This window comes from Mustela erminea, chromosome 5, assembly GCF_009829155.1.
Source record: "Mustela erminea isolate mMusErm1 chromosome 5, mMusErm1.Pri, whole genome shotgun sequence".
Lineage (NCBI taxonomy): Eukaryota > Metazoa > Chordata > Mammalia > Carnivora > Mustelidae > Mustela > Mustela erminea.
In genome coordinates this window covers 54,427,864-54,441,817 of record NC_045618.1, presented here as the reverse complement: position 1 = coordinate 54,441,817, position 13,954 = coordinate 54,427,864, and the positions used below count along the sequence as shown (strand labels likewise).

Genomic DNA, 13,954 nt, shown 5'->3' with positions numbered 1-13,954 from the left:
CTACAAATACTGAATTCTAATTAATAATATGCATTTTGAATTATCTGGGGGAGGTGAACTGATATCTGCAATTTACCTTGAAATGCAAATAATAAGATAGATGAACAGATACATATTAGGAAAAGTATGTAAAAATGTTAGTAATAGACTCTGACTTGTGGATGTACAGATGTTCACTATAAGAATCTTTCAACTTTCTATATAATTGAAAATTTTCATAATAAAATGTTGGAAAAAATACAGTGAACAGAAGTTCAACAAACTCTATAAAGATCTCTAGATCGAAGTATAATCACTTATGGGTCAAATTCCATTTCACATAAAATTTAGGCAGTTACATAAATGCTAGTCCTGTACTTTGATTTTATAGTGCTGAATGCTGTTTGAAATCAGAGTCATCATACAGATTTGAAATATTCACAGTTTTACATAAAAAAAAAAAAAAAACTAGGGTGGGCCGCCTGGGTAGCTCAGTCATTAAACGTCTGCCTTAGGCTCAGGTCATGATCCTCAGGTCCTGGGACAGAGTCCCGCATCCAGATCCCTGCTCAGCAGGGAGCTTGCTTCTCCCTCTCCCACTCCCCTTGCTTGTGTTCTCTCTCTGGCTCTCTCTCTCTGTCAAGTAAGGAAATAAAATCTTTTAAAAAAATAAAAATTAAAAAAACGATGGCATTTTTAAGTAGTAAGACATAGGGGAGGCTAGGGCAAAAAGGGCATTTATAATGGCATTACTCTCATAGTGCTTTGTACGTTAGGTCAAATATTATACATATTGTATTTATGTTTCTAATCAGTTTCAGTAAAACTTTCTGACTACATTAGGCCTGTTTTTCTAAAAAAGCGTACCTGCCCATTCTTTAGAAGAATGGATCTACTATGGGTAATACTGTAAAAGTACAGTTTACCAAGCTACACAACCCAATTGCCTCTTTTTAATCACAGCTAACAACCCATGACAACTAGCATTTTGTTTTATTCAACCCATTTATTTAAAAAACAAAGACAAATTAGATGTATTGAAAAGACCTAAACAAGGAAAAGTCAGTGGGAAATTTTCAACATAAGAATTCTCTTTCAGGTTGTACTATATTGTTATACTACATCACTCAGTTTTAGAGCTAATCATATATGTATTTCCTTTTTGTTCTCAGAACCTGAGAACTGTATTGTACAAAGGCATACACAAATAATCCAGAACCACATATGTTCTGAAGTGATTCTTTTTTTTCTTTTTAAAGGATTTTATTTATTTATTTGAGAGAGAGAGAGAATGAGAGAGATGGACCAAGAGCAAGGGAAAGGGTAGAGGGAGAAACAGACTCCCTGCTGAGCAGGGAGCCCAATATGAGGTTCGATTGCAGACCCCAGGATCATGACCTGAACCGAAAGCAGATGCTTAACCGACTGAGCCACCCAGGCACCCAGCTGAAGTGATTCTTAAGAATGTAGTAATCCATGCTAAAAATGGATCCACGATGCAAAAAAACTTCTATAAGTGAGCAGTAAGCAAATCCCTGGAATTAAAGAGCCACATACATTTTGGACACATTAGTTTTTACCAAATGTCATTCTACTCATTCCTGAGAGCATCTTGTAGATATAATGTTAAGTATTTAGTAACACATTAAATAGTATTCTTTTATTTTTAATAAAAAATGCAACCAGATCTTGATCAATGGTATCAGCATGCTAATAAAAAGCTGGAAAAGTATAAAATAGACCAGACTTGCTTCCATGACATACACACAACGTAGACTTAACTCATCTTATCTGTCTACACCTTTTCATAGAATTCAGTCTCTCGGGGTGCCTGGGTGGCTCAGTGGGTTAAGCCTCTGCCTTCGGCACAGGTAATGATCTCAGGGTCCCGCAATCAAGCCCTGCACCATCAGGCTCTGCTCAGCAGGGAGCCTGCTTCCTCCTCTCTCTACCTGCTTCTCTGCCTCCTTGTGACCTCTCTGTCAAATAAATAAATAAAATCTTTAAAAAAAAAAAAAAGAATTCTGTTTCTCACGCACACACACACACACACACACACACACAAATAAATTTGGTGGGAGCAGTGTGCAAAGTACAATGGATTCTGATTTGGAAACAGATCCAAATCTTAGGAATCTCTCCTAAACCGGAGTTTGAAGATACTACTCAGAGTACTTTATCCACTATTAAGATCCAGCCGCACCTGAGAGAACCTTTAAAATTATAGCCAAGTAGGGGCGCCTGGGTGGCTCAGTGGGCTAACGCCTCTGCCTTTGGCTCCGGTCATGATCTCAGGGTGAGCCTACTTCCTCCTCTCTCTCTCTCTCTCTGCCTGCCTCTCCGCCTACTTGTGATCTCTGTCAAATAAATATATAAAATCTTTAAAAAATAAAATAAAATTATAGCCAATTAATAGTTTTGTGCTTAAGAGTATTTGGTTTGTAATGAAAGAAGGTGGGATTGGGAGGGAGACAAACCATAAAAGACTCAATCTCAGAAAACAGACTGAGGGTTGCTGGGGAGATGGGGGACAGGCAAGGGTGGTGGGGATATGGACATTGGGGAGGGTGTGTGCTATGGTGAGTGCTGTGAAATGTGTAAGCCTGGTGATTCACAGACCTGTACCCCTGGGGATAAAAATACATTATATGTTTATTAAAAAATTTAAAAATTTTTTAAAAAGGGGAAAAAAGAGAAGTTGGTTTGTTACAAGTAGTATTTTTACAAGAAATAGTAAATAAAGTGTAATCTACTTCCAAGCAGTTGTTTTCTTTGTTTTTTGTTTTTTTTTTTTCTCCAAGCAGTTGCTTCTAATGTAGCAAGTTATTACTTCAAAATATTTAGGATAGACATTCTCATTGAATCACTGTAACTGCCAGCCAGCAACTAAATATAAGTAGAAAACTACATTAAGCTTTAGTCTTCTTGATCAAGGTAAATTTATGATAAACTTTGAGTAACAAAAGTTTTGTTTTATTCTCAGCTGTAAACCCTTCACACTTTTTATTCTATAATTCTAACAATAAATCTGTAATAATTCATCTTAAGAGATCTTGTTTGACAGGAAAAAGAACTGAATTACAGTATTTCTCTAAAATGTCTGAATTATATAACTTTTAAAAAAGTATATAACTTCCAAAAATTTTTAATTTCTTATCTTCAAATATTAAGAGAGGAAAGAGATCATGTATTAGAACAGGGATTCTTGGGGCTCCCTGGGTGGCTCAGTGGGTTAGGCCTCTGCCTTCAGCTCAGGTCAGGTCATGATCTCAGGGTCCTGGGATCAAGTCCCGCATCGGGTTCTCTGCTGGTCAGGGAGCCTGCTTCCTCTTCCCTCTCTCTCTCTTTCTCTCTCTGCTTGCCTCTCTGCCTATTTGTGGTCTCTCTCTGTCAAATAAATTTAAAAATCTTAAAAAAAAAAAATTTTAGAACAGGGATTCTTAAGGAAGATTCTTAAGGACCAACCCACTCCCAGACCCCCATTCAGTTACTCAGGCTTCAAAGGGCCATTGGTAGGGAAACAATACCTCCTTTGGCATCTTTCAGAAGGTTAGGCAAACACTCAAAAGAACAGTGCTTGCAAATTATCTCTGGTAAAGGATTATTTTTCTTTACATTCACAATTCATGTGAAATACTAGAAAAAATGGAGAATATACAAAACACAAGTTCTAATTTTTATCAGATTTGACATAAAACCACTCAATTAAACTGCTATGCAAGTTTTTAAAAACTTTCAATTTCTGAACTTACCTCCTCACAGACAGGTTAAGTAAACAGCTCATGGACCAGCGCCATTTACATACTACACCCCAAATGGTGGTGTTACAGAATGTTGTAAACATTTTACTAGCAGAGAATAAGCAATGCATTACTTAAATTTAGAGCTATAGCTATAAAAGTATACTGACTTTCATTCTTAAGCAGAAAATGTACATATATTTGTTTTATTTAGCATATTGGCAAATCCTTTTTCTCCTTCAGACACAGGACAATAAATTGTGGTTTAAAATATCAAAATGGGGGGGCACCTGGGTGGCTCAGTGGGTTAAGCCGCTGCCTTCAGCTCAGGTCATGATCTCAGGGTCCTGGGATGGAGTCCCACATCAGGCTCTCTGCTCAGCAGGGAGCCTGCTTCCTCCTCTCTCTGCCTGCCTCTCTGCCTACTTGTGATCTCTCTCTGTCAAATAAATAAATAAAATCTTTAAAAAAAAATAAAATAAAATATCAAAATGGGAGCGCCTGGGTGGCTTAGTTGGTTAAGCGACTGCCTTCGGCTCAGGTCATGATCCTGGAGTCCTGGGATCAGGTCCTGCATCGGGCTCCCTGCTTGGCAGGGAGTCTGCTTCTCCCGCTGACCTCTCTCCTCTTATGCTCTTTCTCTATCATTCTCTCTCTCTCTCAAATAAATAAATAAAATCTTTAAAAACAAACAAACAAATAAAATATCAAAATGATTACAAATTCTAAATTATGCCTTATTATGTGGATGATTATAGAAAGAATTTAATGAGTTAATCAGTTACATTGGTGAAGACCAACTATCATGGGTAGTAAGAATTGAAAACTCCTAAATCTCAGAATTACAAAAAATTGTCTATGAAAACAGATTTTTATAAAATGGCATCAGTGATGAATATATAACATATTTTGGGGCTAACAACTGAAAGATAATAAATACATAAAAGATCTTATTGTCTGATGGAGTAAACATATTATATTGCAATGCAAGGAAGACAAAGATTTCTCCAAATCAAAACATCAGGAAAATCTCATGCTTTACTGAAGCTAAAGAAGTCATGAGTTATTCAATATATATATGAATGCCTACTATGTGCCAGGAAATAGGAATACTATGGAGAACAAGGCACTGTTCCTGCCCTCGAGGAGCTCACAATCACATTATCTACTTCACTAAAAAGGAAAAGACTATCTTAAACCAGGACTGTACGTACAAGATAGTGTAAGCATAGACAGAACCTTTAGAGCAGAGCATACTACTACCTTGCCTAGTTACTTCTTCAAGGACTAAGGCTGTGAGTCATCCCTAAAGGAAAAAATGTAGTAGAAGGATAGTTGATAGCTACCTAATTTGATTAGCTAGGTCACCCATTTTGGCTGCTGACCCAAATATTAAGGAAGGCATTATCAAAAGCCTCTGTGTACTCAGAGTCCTCAGCTTCCATTCTTTTCTTTTTCTACAATATTGCAACTCCCTATATAAGGCTGCTCATCTCTTTCATTAGTCTAATGTCATTACAAGCCTAGCTATTGTAGGACCCAAGAATCACTGACCAAAAACAGCAGTGGCACTATGAGCATGGACTATTCAGTACCTCACTCAGAATTTCATTTCTGATGTATGATACTTCATTCTTTATTATGAAATACTTGCTTGATAGGCTTCTAATCAACACTACAAATAGTGCAGAGAAAATGGAACTGTAACACACAGTCAAAACTTAAGACATATTTCTAAAAATGTAAAGAAAGGAAAATGAAAACACAAAGCAAAATTTTCTTGTTAATCTCACCTCAGAGAACAAGTGTTTTGTTGTTGTTTAAATAAGTTATTGCAGGCTGCCTGGGTGGCTCAGGGGGTTAAGCCTCTGCCTTCGGCTCAGGTCATGATCTCAGGGTCCTGGGATCAAGTCCCGCATCTGGCTCTCTGCTAGGCAGGGAGCCTGCTCCTTCCTCTCTCTCTCTACTTGTGATCTCTCTTTGTCAAATAAACAAAATCTTTTAATAAATAAATAAATAAATAAATAAGTTATTGCTTCTTTCCTCTCTTGCAAAAAAACCTCCATTTTGAAATAGATCTACTGCTGGGTGCCTGCCTGGCTGGCTCGGTCAGTATAACATGAAATTCTTGATTTTAGGTTTGTGAGTTTCAGCCTCACATTGGGGTTAGAGATGTAGAGATTACTAAATAAACAAAGCAAAACATGCCCCCAAAACCAAAAACAAATAGATCTACTGAAACTTGGGTCAAAATATCAATATTCATTAACTTTAGGACAGAGAACTGTATTAAATCAATAGCTATATAATTCAGCATTACTAAACTGCCCTGGGTATTTGCAGTATTTATTTAAAAGACACTGAAAGGGGGAGGGGGGAGAAAAAAAAAAAGACACTGAAAGAAGGGTACCAACCTGGATGGCATGCAGCTCTTAATTGCAGGGTTGTGGGTTATAGCCCCACGTTGAATGTAGAGATTACTTAAAAATAAAAACTTAAAATAAAGACACTGAAATACATATTTTTTAGAACAGATTTCCTTTCAGGAACATAGAACCTTAAATTATTCAGGAAACAGATCATCTCATACCTTTTTTTGAAAAACAAAAACAATAAACTGTTCCCTTTCATGCCTCCAATGCCAGACAAAAAGCTGTAAAAATGTACTCTGAACATAAAACTTTATTTCTTTTATGCTTCTTCTACTCTACCTTTGCTTCTTACTAAATGCTTCAATGTTAGTCCTGTAATAACAGGAATTCTGATATAAAATCACACACACCTGGGTTTAAATCACTATTCTTCAGTTTATGACTTGTATGACCTTGAGTAGGTTGCTTAACCTTATCAGTTTCAATTTTCTCCTGGATGAGAAATCACATTATCATTCCCAAGAAAAGACTTTTTTTTTTCTTTTATGAAAAAATACCTGGACCGCCTGGGTGGCTCAGTTGGTCTGCACTGGGCTTAGGTCATGACCCCAGGGTCCTCGGACTGAGTCCCACATTGGGCTCCTAGCTCAGTGGGGAGACTGCTTCTCCCTCTGCCTGCCCTCCCCCTGCTTTTGTATGTGTGCACTCTCTCTCTTCTCTCTCTGACAAATAAAATATTTGAAATGAAAAAATATCAAAACATGATTTTTCAGGAACGGAAAGAATTAAACTCTCAAGGGAAGAATGTTTTTTATACCCAATAATTCTTAGAATTTTATTTGGAAATTAGCATACTGTTGAACTATTAAAAAAATCAACTAAGTAAATTTTTTACATGCATCTTAGATATAACCCAGTTGTGAAAATAAGTATTATTTTTGGATATTAAAAAAATAAGCTTTAGGGGTGCCTAGGTGGCTCTGTCAGTTAAACTTCCACCTTTTGGCTCAGGTCATGATCCCAGGGTTCTGGGATTGAGCCAAAGGCAAACGCTTAACTGATGGAGCCACCCAGGCACCACTCATGATTTTAACATTTTCTTTCCTCTAGCTTACTTTGCTTTTAGAATACAGTATATAATACACACAAAAATGTTAATTGACTTTATATTATTGGTAAAGCTTCCAGTCAACAGTAGACTATTAGCAGTTATGGTTTGGGGGAGTAAAAAATTACATTCAAATGTTCTATTGCAGGGGAGGTGGCACTCCTAACCCCTGTGTTGTTCAAGGGCCAACTATAATATGAAAGATATATTTATTTATTTATTTATTTATTTTTTAAAGATTTTATTTATTTATTTGACAGGCAGAGATTACAAGTAGGCTGAGAGGCAGGCAGAGAGAAAGGAGGAAGCAGGCTCCCCGCTGAGCAGAGAGCCCGATGCGGGGCTCCATCCCAGGACCCTGGGATCATGACCTGAGCTGAAGGCAGAGGCTTTAACCCACTGAGCCACCCAGGCGCCCCTGAAAGATATATTTAAAAGAAGGATCATAGTCACCTTTGACTGGCAAAACTCTGTAGTTAATTTGTTTTGGTTTGGGGCAAAAATTAGAAGTTTTTTGGAGAAGTACAGAAAAGTACTTGGGACTCTGAAACGTTCTTATGAAAAAAAAAACAAAACAAAACTACATAGCTTTCAAAGTTGCTTAGTCAACTGTTATTCTGATTTAACCTTAGATGAGAGACATTTATGAGACCTACCAATAACACACAGAATCGGCAGATCAGCTAAACAGGCTAAACATACATGTACTGTAATGGCTCCAGAGGCAGATAAATATTCTATTCTATTAGCTCTACTAACATTTAAGGAAAAGCCTGCTGTGCCTATCCACTCAGTGAAATCCCAGTTAGGTGGGAAAGTTCTTCCCATATGTACATCATTAATCACTTTTTTGGGCTTTGATTTTCAGCTCTGGCTTTCTCTTAGAATCAGCTGACAAGCTTTGAAAAATACTGATGCAATTAGTATGGATCAGAATCCATGGATAAGGGGCAGAGGTATTTTCTAAAAAGATCTATAGATCATGCCAATATTCAGCCAAATGTAGCATCATTGCTCTATTGGGTACATTTCATTTGCCTTTATTATTTTTTTTCATTTGTCTTTATTATAGCACGTTTTTAATTTTTTTAAAGCTTTTATTTATTTTATTTATTTATTTGACAGAGAGAAATCACAAGTAGGCAGAGAGGCAGACAGGGAGAAAGAGGGAAACAGGCTCCCTGCTGAGCAGAGAGCCTGATGCAGGGCTCAATCCCAGGACCCCGAGATCATGACCTGAGCCGAAGGCAGAGGCTTAACCCACTCAGTCACGCTGAGTGCAATTATTATATGTGCAAATCATTATTGTATGCAAATTATATGTGGCATCACATACTATATTGTGTGCTGTTGATACAAAGACAACTTTGTGTCTCTGTCCACGAGAACCTTACTGCCTAATTGAGAAAGATAACATATAAACAAAAACAACAAAATTAAGTGAAAAAGGTGCTATAGTAATAGTCTGTATAAGGGATATAGGGATATAAAGAACTGAACTATTATCTGGGTGTGGGGTTGAATCAGAAAAAGTTTCAGAGAGAAGGTGACTCTGAAGGAGAGCCTTATCTAAGTTGTTTTTGCATCTCTAACACCTAACACTCCCCAGTAAAAACTTGGTAACAGCCACCCTCAAAGCAGATATATTTAGAGCTCCATGACCTAAATGGCTTCTACATTTACTCCACTTTAAAAACCCACTCCCAAGACTCCACACTAGACCATGTTAACACTGGAATTTCCCCCCTCTGAAACCGTTAATTCCAACATCCAACTGTTGGGCCATAATCTTTAAACCTTCTCCTTCCTTAACTACCACCTTACCCCACCAAGTCCTCCAGTCTCTACGTGTCTCCATTTTTACCTCAGTTCATAATTTTCCTTTGCTGTATCTTTCCATTATATTATTCTACAATGTGCTATATTTTTTTATATTTTGCTGTATCTTTATTGTTGCATTTATCATACAGCATTATAATTTATATCAATATTTGTTTGTTTTCTCTATTAGATCATAACTTTCTGAAGAACATTCTTGGATTATTATTCTTGGCCCTGCATCCTTAACTGCCAGAACAGGGCCTGGCCCTCAATAAGTATTCAGTAAATGTTTGGCAAAGGAATGGGTAAAATGTTCTTGTCATTTTCACCACCAGACAACAAGCTCTCCAAAGGCAGAGACTACCTACTCTACATATTTCCTATAATTCCTATTGGGAATATGGTGCCTCACATATATCAGAACCTCATGGAGCATGTGTTAAATTGTAAAAGGATGAAATGTATTAGATACTGTGTAAGACATACAAAAATATGATCCTTATCCTCCTACACTGTTGGTAGGAATGCAAGCTGGTGCAGTCACTCTGGAAAACAGCATGGAGGTTCCTCAAAAAGTTGAAAATAGAGCTACCCTACCACCCAGCAATTGCACTACTGGGTATTTACCCTAAAGATACAAATGTAGGGATTCAAAGGGGCACGTGCACCTGAATGTTTATAGCAGCAACGTCCACAATAGCCAAACTATGGAAAGAACCTAGATGTCCATCAACAGATGAATGGATAAAGAAGATGTGATATCTACATACAATAGAATACTATGCAGTCATCAAAAAAATCTTGCCATTTGCAATGACACAGATGGAACTAGAGGGCATTATGAGGAGCAAAATGAGTCAATCAGAGAAAGACAATTATCATATGATCTCCCTGATATGAGGAATTTGAGAGGCAGAGTGGGGGGTTCGGGGGGTAGGGAAGGAAAAAATAAAGCAAGATGGGATTGGGAGGGAGACAAACCATAAGAGACACTTAATTTCACAAAACAAACTGAGGGTTGCTGGGGGAAGGGGGTTATGGAGAGGGCGGCTGGGTTATGGACAGTGGGGAGGGTATGTGTTATGGTGAGTGCTGTGAAGTGTGTAAGCCTGATGATTCACAGACTTGTACCCCTGGGGCTAATAATACATTATATGTTAATAAAAATAATTTAAAAATATGTTCCCAGCTCTTTTTTTGGAATTATTATTTCAACAATCATTTAAGATAACCAGATGGTTATGAGGCAAATGTAAAAAATGTTCATTATGGCAGAGACAAAACAATATAATAGAAAGCACTGGCAATAACTCGGGAGGCCTGTGCTTCAGTCTTGGCTTTGCCACTCTGATCTACAAATAACCATCTCTGTGAGCCTTAGTTTCCTCATTTTTTAAAATGGAGTTTTATCAGAATTCAATTCTTCTTTTTTTTCCCGCCCAAAATTCAATTCTTCATCATCTAAGGTTCCCTAACATGCTATGCCTCTTAAAATTTGTATTATAAAAGTGATATACCCTCAATATAAAAAATTATACATGCCCTTCTGAATTGTTTAGGTAAAGGGAAGTTCCCACTCTCCACTCTATTTTCATAACTCCCCAAAGGTGACCACTCTCAACAGTTCCTGGTATCTTTAAGGCATTGTTCATGTATAAGCAAGTATAGACTAAGATTCTTGTTTTTATTTACCAACTGCACAGTCCCATCAATTCTAGAGGAACCTTGACAAAATGAAAGGACAATTATAAATACTTCAATAACAGGGGCACCTAGGTGGCTCAGTTAAGCCTCTGCCTTCAGCTCAGGTCCCCATCCCAGGGTCCTGGGATCCAGCCCCTGCAACATCAGGCTCCTTGCTCAACAGGGAGTCTGCTTCTCTCCCTCTGCCTGCTGCTCCGCCTACTTGTGTGCTCTCTTTCTAATAAATAAATAAAATCATTTTCTTAAATAAATAAAGTCTTTCAAAAAATACTTTGACAAGAGAAAGATAATTATCTACTCAAAAAATCAATAGTAGAAAAAAATTATAACAAATAAGTATTTAAAACTTCCTGCTTCACACCACCCACCCCCACCCTCCACTGTGCAGCGTAATGTGAGTAAAAAGCATATGACAAGAAAAGAAATTTAAGGTGGGAAGCTTAAATGTGGAAGAAATGTGGGAGGCATGGGAATGGAGAAAGTGGAGAAAGTGGAAAAAGGAGAGATAATCATACCAATGTCACAACCACAGAAGAATGTATAAAAGGCCCCCAAATCACAGAATTTAAATATTAAAATTGCAAACACAATTTTGAAATACACTGTGGGCCTAAGGACAGACTCAATTACAGAAAATGCAGTGTTGGGGCGCCTGGGTGGCTCAGTGGGTTAAGCTGCTGCCTTCGGCTCGGGTCATGATCTCAGGGTCCTGGGATCGAGTCCCACATCGGGCTCTCTGCTCAACAGAAACTTTTTCTGATTCCTCTCTCTCTCTGCCTGCCTCTCTGCCTACTTGTGATCTCTCTGTCAAATAAATAAATAAATAAATCTTTAAAAAAAAAAAAAAAAAAGAAAACGCAGTGTTGTTTTCCTATACAAATGTCATCCCAGAGACAAATGTAGATCACTATGTCCTTGATTTTCTTGACAACAGCATCCTGTAAAGATCTATATCTAAGTCTAATAAGGGTATCCACATATTATAAAACCCAAAGATGAAATAATAGTATTTTTGACCAGTCCTTCTGATAGTGACAAAAATATATCATAAAATTATAGTTGTCATAAGAATTTTTTTTTAGGGCGCCTGGGTGGCTCAGTGGGTTAAGCCGCTGCCTTCGGCTCAGGTCATGATCTCAGAGTCCTGGGATCGAGTCCCGCATCGGGCTCTCTGCTCAGCGGAGAGCCTGCTTCCCTCTCTCTCTCTCTCTCTGGCTGCCTCTCCGTCTACTTGTGATTTCTCTCTGTCAAATTAATAAATAAAATCTTTAAAAAAAAAAAAAAAAAAAAAGAATTTTTTTTTAGAAGATAGAGCAAAAAATAGGTCATTAGTAAAATAGAGAACTAATTTCCTGTGAATATAGTGAAAATTGCAATCTAATCTAATTGCAATCTAATCTAATCTAAAATTGCTGTACTATGGATTTCTCTTTCATTTGGTACCAGAGTAAACATTATGGAACACGTTAGAAAGAAAGCCAAGTTTTAAATTTTACATCCACCTAGACAACATAGATTTCACCTACACATGTCCCAGTTTTACCCCTATCATGTAAAATGACACCACTCTATACTGTAAAGAATGCTTGTAAATAAGATAAGGACAGCAGCCTGGATCAGGATCCTGTTCCACAAGAATAACACATTACTGAAGTCCACTTTTTAAACAGAATAAAAGTACAATTCTATAACATATAAGTCACAAGTGTAACATTTAGCTATAAATTGTCTAATGACAATTACAGCAATAAAAAAAAATTTTAACACTGCTATATCTTTACCTGGCATATATATTACAACCTAAATATAGTACGATGGATAAAAACTAAAACTACAATTTAGAATTTGGAGGAAGAGAAATCGATAAGTCATTTTTATTCCATAAAGTAATTTTAATACCACAGTACACTGTCAAGAAGTTGTAAATAGTTAAGTCCATATCTCCATAAAATAAATCAGTCATGGATAAGTGAATTCGAGGACTATAAACTTTACCAAATCTACCTTGTTTCCAAACACTCAAAAACACAAACCGAAATAAGGAACTAAAATCATTCTGGTTTCCTGCACCCTTTAGGTTAAGAGGAACAGTATTTCCTGACACCGGAAAATGTCAAGTCAGTAGCTGAAGCTATGGTTTTCAAATTCGGGTAGAATACCATTTTAAGAGTCTTTAAGATTCTTAAGAGAAACTCTCATTACTTGACATATCTATGTCAGAATTTAACACAAAACTAAACATATAAAGCAGTTCAGCAATTCTCAAACTTCTCTACCCCACAGTCTGAAAAATGTTATGACCTTTTCTTATCTCCTCCCTGTCTTGCATCACCTCTTCCCACTAAATCCAGTAAAAACTTCCGAACCTGCTAACACAAATTAGTTTAGGCAGCTAAATTTCTGCAGTGGTGAAGTCAGAAGTGGCTTATGTACTACTACTTCCTGACTACAGACTCAATACACCCCATTTAAAGTGCGAAGTGAAAGAATTATGTAAAAATCAGGCCTTAGGGGCGCCTGGGTGGCTCAGTCATTAAGGTCTCGGGTCATGATCCCAGGGTCCTGGGATCAACCCCACATCAGGCTTCCTGCTCAGCGGGAAGCCTGTTTCTCCCTCTCCCACTTCCGCTGCTTGTGCTCCCTCTCTCCCTGTGTCTCTCTCTGTCAAATAAATTTTAAAAATCTTTAAAAAAAAGAAAGAAAGAAAGAAAAGAAAAGAAATCAGGCCTTAAAAGCCTCTTTAAAAAATTATATGGGACTCAGACCCTAAAAGCCTCTTTAGAATTTCTCCATTTGACAGGACAGCACAATAGATCCACCAGCCTTACCCTGAGCTTAGCTTCTTGAACCCCTGTCTGTAAAAAATGCATTTTTTAAAAAAGAATTTTGTGATACAATAACTGAAGTCTTTGTAGGAAAGCCAATAACTAAGCTACAATCAATAACTATTGCTAGTAACTAGCCTTAAAAGCAGACTGTAATAGAGCCCCAGAGCTAACTCTCCACTAAATTTTCACAATTTAGGATTCGTTGTGCAGAAAACTACTAAATTCTTCGCTATTCATCTTTAACCCAAACCACCCATCCCAAATTCCAACGAGGCAAAAATGAAGAAGTCAAAATATAAATCTACTTTCCTTCCCACATGCCAAAGTACTATTGCAGACAGTTATTGTGCTAACCATTATTCCAAAGGGTTCCTAAGCACCTCAAATAAAGGTTCCTCGTTC

The 13,954-nt window shown here is 37.3% G+C and overlaps 1 protein-coding gene across 3 annotated transcripts in view; it reads right to left on the bottom strand.

Moving 5' to 3' along the window:
- The window catches only part of SLC12A6 (solute carrier family 12 member 6), a 91,780-nt gene that overhangs the window by 76,225 nt on the left and 1,601 nt on the right, over positions 1-13,954 (bottom strand). The gene's annotated exons all lie outside the window — the stretch shown is intronic.